This window comes from Dipodomys spectabilis, unplaced genomic scaffold (genome assembly GCF_019054845.1).
Source record: "Dipodomys spectabilis isolate Male_0828 unplaced genomic scaffold, ASM1905484v1 ptg000009l, whole genome shotgun sequence".
In the NCBI taxonomy this organism is placed as follows: Eukaryota; Metazoa; Chordata; class Mammalia; order Rodentia; family Heteromyidae; genus Dipodomys; species Dipodomys spectabilis.
In genome coordinates, this window is record NW_024870686.1 from 1,562,554 (window position 1) to 1,568,969 (window position 6,416).

Below are 6,416 nucleotides of genomic sequence, written 5' to 3' on the forward strand. Positions count from 1 at the left end.
ATCCAGTCAGACCCAAAAGCCTGAGTGTGTGCTCCCCTCTGAGAAGTCAAGTGTCTGAGGGTTGCACCCAGGCCTGACAGCACCAAAAGCCAACCAGGGGATCCACATGTGGGAGGCTCCTACCCGTAGCACCTGGGGTCTACATTTAGCCATCCCCAAAAAATCCCATCCATGTTTTACCTTGCAGGATGCTCACCCACATTACCAAGGAGCCTATACATAGCCAGCTCCAGAATCCAGCTCAAACATCCTAGCACAGGACACCAACCATAGCACACAGCACTGTGGTTAGTGTCCCTGCATACAACACCCTGGGGAAAAAAAACACAGCCAGAGACTGCACTCTGCACAAGCCTGCCCACACCTCTCCAGAGGATGCCAACTGCACAGTGACCACTAGAAGACCATAGCCATTACCACTGAACCTAATACCTAATCTTAACGACCTCTACAAACCCTGAACCCAAATGGATAAATCAATGTGAAGGATCACAAAGTGTATAAGCAGTCAGGACAGCATGCCATTGTCAAAAACCAACAACACAGGGAAAACTCTAATGAGAGCAAAGAAGAGATGGAGGGAAAAAAAAGAACCATCAAAGCATTGATGAGAGAATTGGCCACTGAAATAAAAGTGGAAATGACCAAGAAAATGTAATGCATGGATAAGAAGATAGAAACATTATACACCTCAATGAAGGAAACATTGCACACATCAATGAAGGAAATGAAAAACAAATGAACACCTTGAGACATCAACGAAGAGCTAAGAGACATGACAGGCACTATCTCCTTATTTACAAAACAGAGTTGAAAGCATAGGCAACAGAACAAGAGAAGGAGAAAACAGAGTATCAGGAGTTGAGGATAAAGCAGAGGATTTAAAACAAAACAACAACAACAAAAAACATAGGCCTGGAAACAATACTCTGCACATACTAAAGGGAGATTCAAGGACTAGCAGATTAGGACAAAAGATCTAATCTACACATAATTAGGTTAGATGTGGGAGAAGTCAAAATCAGAGGCATTGAAAAATAGTTTAACAAAATAATAACAGAAAACTTCCCCAATCTCCCCAGAGAATCTTACCACCTGACAGAGGCATACAAAACTCCTAGCAGACAGAATCAGAGAAGAAATACATTTAGACACACTGTAGTGAAAACCTTGGACTTAAAAAAACAAGGAATTAATTTTAAATACAGCAAAATCAGAGAGGGAACATTATTGCAATGGAAAGAAGATACGAATTACTGAAGATTTGTTCATATAAACTCCCGATGAAATAGGAGCCTGGAGTGGTATAAATCATGCTTTGAATGACAGTTGTCTATACAACAAGACTAATATTCAAAATTGATGGCAAAACTAAAACCTTTCATGACAAACAAAAAATAAAAGAACCACTAAAATCAGCACTACAAAGCACACTAAAGGGAAGCATACAATCTGAAGAAAACAAGCAAAGTAAGGAAACAGCATTGAACAAAAATCAGTAGTCTAGTTTAGTAAAAAACAGAGGAATGAAGCACCCCATAGGATAACAACATAATGGCAGGAATATGACATATTTCACCACAGTAATGTTAAACATCTATGGGCTCAACACCCCAACCAAAATATAGAGCAGCAGCTAGGATCAAAAACAAAATCCAAACATTTATCCTCCATGTACAAACTGCACTGATTGCTCACACCTGTAATCCTAGCTACTCAGGAGTCTGAGATCTGAGGATCTCGGTTCAAAGCCAGCCTGGGCAGGAAAGTCTGTGAGACAAGTTTTTAAAAATTGTTTTAATTGTGAAAATACCGTACAGAGGGGTTACAATTACATGGGCAAGGTAATGAGTACTTTTCTTATCAAGCATTGTTGCCTCCTCCTTTGTTTCCCTTTACCATCCCTTCCCATTTCTCACCCCGCCTCAACCCTCACCCTTACCCCCCCCCCAGCTCCCCAGCCAAAGTTGTAAAGTTCGTTTTTCAACATAATGACTTGTACATCTCATTGTTGCAATGGGTCCACCTATATCCCTATTTAAACAATTTTTTCCCTTCCCCTCCACAAATTGCCCCTGCTTTCATTGTATTTGATATTGGTATAATCTGTGAGGGTTTTGTCTCCAATTAACCACCAGAAAACTGGAAGTGGTGCTGTGCCTTAAGTGGTAGAGTGCTAGCCTTGTACTGAATAGCTGAGGGACAGTGCCCAGGTCCAGAGTTCAAGCCCAGAACTCACAAAAAATAAAAATAAAAAATAAACAGACCTCAAGAATCAACCCTACCCAAAGCTAATAAATCAGTCACTAAATGGGCAAATGAGTGAAGGAGAGACTTCAGAGGAGAAGAGTTAAGAATGATAAAGAAATACATAGGAAATGCTCATCAGTTCTGGCCATAAAGGAAATGCAAATCAAAACAACTCTAAGATTCCCTCTCACCCCAGTTAGATTATCCAACACAGAGAATTCCAACAACAGCAAATATTGCCATTGAAGTCGGGGTGAAAGGATCTCTATGGCACTCTTGGTGGGAACATAAACTAGTACAACCACTCTGGACAACAATCTGGAGACTCCTCAAATAACTACCACCCAGGCATACCACTCCTTGGAATCTACTCAGAACATCATGAGCCAGGATTGCATAAAGACATGTGTACTTCCATGTGCATTGCTACACTATTCACAATAGCCAAGCTATGGAAGCAGCCTAGATGCCCTGCAATTAGATGAGTAGATCCAAAAAGTATGGTACCTATACACAATGGAACTGTATACAACTATTAGAATGCGTAGTATCATATCATGTGTAGGGTAATGGATGTTAGGATCCACCATGACCATCCCAGGGGACTACACAGAGGCAGGCAGACACAGGAGAAAGATTATTATAAGGTTTATTAGAGGGGCCCTATCTTCCCTGGGAGAGGGAGCAATAGGGCATCTGCCCCTATCCAGGTGGGGCAAGTGGCAGGCACTGTTCTGAGGGAGGGAGTGGCCAGCTAACTCTAGGGCAGGGAGGAGATCAGGTCTGGGTGGAGCTGACCATAGGAGATGGGGATAATGCTAACACTGGATGGACCTAGAACGATTCATTTTAAGTGAGGTAAGCCAAGCTCAGATTGAAAAACAGAGCACGTTTTCTCTCACATGCTGAATCTAGATCTAAAATACACTGAAACAGGATAAATTATATAGGATTTCAGATATCCATACACAATGAGACCAAAGAAGGATACATTTTTAGGAAAGGAACACAAAGGCACAATGCCTATGTGCATCTTACCATCCAAAATAATATTTATTGAAATGAACATCAGAAAATGGAAATAAGAGTTGTTTTTTCCTTTGTTGCTAATTTTTGTTTTCTTTTTCAAAATTTTTACTTTATTCTAAAGTTGATGTACAGAGAGGCTACAGTTATATGAGTAAAGTAATGAGTACATTCCTTGTCGAACATTGTAACCCCCTCCATTGCTTTCCTCCTACTAGCCTTTCCTCCCCCACATCCCCTATTCCGCTCCTCTCCCACAGAAGTTGTACAGTTCAGTCTAACATAGTGTCTTGTGAGTATCATTGTTGCAACGGGTCACCCTGTGTTCTTGTTTCGTCATTTTGTTATTCCCCTTCCCCTCCCCAAATTACATAAATATATATACAAGATTCAGTGTACCAAAATCAAATACAGTGACAACAGGGGATATAGCATAGGGGGAGAACATACAAAAGAGACAAAAAAATCACATAGTCATTAAATACAACAACAAAGAAAAACTCATTTGTTTATTTATATGTCTTTTTATATGGAGAGAGGTTGAACAAATGTAGCAGTGGTACTCAGTAGATACTATGTTGAAAAAGAACTATATGATTTATGGGTAGGGATGGGAGGGGAAAACTGGGAAAGCGTGAAAGAGTGGTGACATTGTCCATAAAGAAATGCACTTTGGAAAGTAGTATGGAGGTTCCTCAAAAGACTCCACATAGAGCTCCCCTATGACTCAGCAATCGCACTTTTGTGCATTTACCCGAATGATGACAAACAAGACCACACTAAAGCTACCAGCACAACTATGTTTATTGCAGCATTATTTACTATAGCTAAGATAAGGAACCAACCCAGATGCCCCTCAGTAGATGAATGGATCAAGAAAATGTGGTATATATGCACAATGGAATTCTATGCCTCCATCAGAAAGAATGACATTGCCCCATTTGTTAGGAAATGGAAAGACTTGGAAAAAATTATATTAAGTGAAGTAATCTAGGCCCAAAGAAACATAGGTCCCATGGTTTCTCTTATTTGCAATAACTAGTATATGTCTGAGACAAGCAGAAAAGATCAGATAAGTGGATGTTAGATGAAATGAACCCCAAGATCAGGACTCAAATAGTTTTTCTTTCTTGCGATTGTTTCTAACATATTTATAAGATTATTTCTTTGTTGCTTTGTATGTCCCTTCCCCACGGTATAACCCCTGTTTTCACTGTATTTGATGTTGGTATAATTTGTGGGGGGGAAGGGAAAAAACAAATTGTTAAAGTAGGGATACAGGTGGACCCATTGCAACAATGATATGTACAACTTGTTATGTTGAAAAACTACCTTTACAACTTTGGCATGTAGCAGGGCGGGGCTGGGGCGGGGGGGGGGGGGGGGGGGGGAAGAAGGGAGATAGGAAGGGATGGGAAGGGGAAACAAAGGAGGAGGCAACAATGCTTGATAAGAAATGTACTCATTACCTTGCTCATGTAATTGTAACCCCTCTGTACAGTATTTTCACAATTTAAAAGTGAAAAGAATGCATTTTTAACCTGACAAATAACTGTAACCCTTCTGTATCTCACTTTTACAATAACATTAAAAAAATAAAAGAAAATACGCATCATGTTGTATAGCTACTCAGAATCATTGGACAATGGTACTGGCTGGTTAAGATGGGCCTTTTAATTATTTTAAAATATGGAGATATTGATTTAGACCCATCCCAAACACAGGTAAAATAGATGAGATTTTTGCCTTTTTAACCATTAGTGGAAGAGTTTGTATGTTTTTGTGTATGTGACTGTCCTGTATCTTGAGCTCAATGTCTGGGGGCTCTCTCCGAGTATATTTATTAAAGTGTAGTTCTTTACCACTTCAGTCACAATACTACTTCCAGCTTTGGGGTGGTTAATTGGAGATTTAGATTCTCATATCTTCCCCTTCCAAAAGTACTCAGAAGTCCTTTTTACTAGGGTCAACTGTATTAGCACTTGAATGCAATGGACATCTTCCAGTCACCTTGTCCTTTACTTTGCTGTGAAATTTTTCACACTTCTGGAACATTGTAACTTCACATCTTGTTCCCCCCTCACCACCATGTTTTTTATCCCTTTCTCTGCTCTCTACATGAGCTCTTCAACTTGCATATTAAATTTTTAGGATCCCACCGTCCTGTCAATCCTTATTTCTGTCTCAGTACCACTGACATTGACTGAACTTAGAGCTCCATCATTCCTTCCGTTCATCTCAGCTAAAAGCTCCTTATGGCCCTTCACATTGTCCTCCTGGTCTTGCTGCATTTACAGCAAGTATATGACACTTTACCTGATAACCAGCTACTTTGCTACTAGAGAAAAGTCTTATTCATCTTGGATGCCCATGCTTTCCCTTGAGTTCTGTTTCCCTTGAGTCCTAGGGACCCCTCAAAGCTCCTAAATGCCACATGATGAAGCCAAGTATACTTTCTAGAAATGATGCAATGAGATCAGAGAAGTGTTTTGGAAGTTGTCCCTGAGATAACAGGTGTCACAAGACAACATTACAATAATTTTAGTGTAATGATCTTAATTGGTCTCATTTCCAATTAGAGACTTGAACTACACTGCATCTAATGAAATAGGAGTGTTCCAATGGGTTGAGAAGAAGAATTTGATTTTTTTTGGGGGGGTGGGAGGGCCCGGTTATGGGGCCTGAACTCTGGGCCTGGGCACTGTCCCTCAGCTCTTCAGCTCAAGGCTAGCGCTCTACCATTTGAGCCTCAGCGCCACTTCCGGCTTTTTTTTCTTTTTGCTTATGTGGCTGGGGAATCGAACCCAGGGCCTCATGCATGCAAGGCAAGCGCTCTACCACTGAGCCACCTTCCCAGCTCCAGAATTTGATTTTTATAATAAGAGAAAGGCTAAGGAAAACAAAGACAAAGTAGAGTTGTCACTTCAAAAGTAACTTTCCTTGTCATGAGGGGACCGGAAAACCGACAACAGGAAAGTAGCTGATTTATTAGGACCAGTTTATTTCAGATTACTTCCATGTGAGCCTTATAGCTGAGGGGTCTCCAAAGGTCAGATAACAGCTCAGATACCTAGGAGGGGCCAAAAATATCTTAGTTTCAATCACCCCATTTTGACTTTTAGAATGGTCTTTTGGATCAT

The 6,416-nt window shown here is 40.5% G+C and overlaps 1 non-coding gene across 1 annotated transcript; it reads right to left on the bottom strand.

The window, feature by feature from the left end:
• Window positions 1–6,055: 6,055 nt before the first annotated feature.
• On the bottom strand, window positions 6,056–6,134 carry Trnaa-ugc. The gene has a single exon. It is a non-coding gene; the product is annotated as a tRNA-Ala (tRNA).
• Window positions 6,135–6,416: the final 282 nt, after the last annotated feature.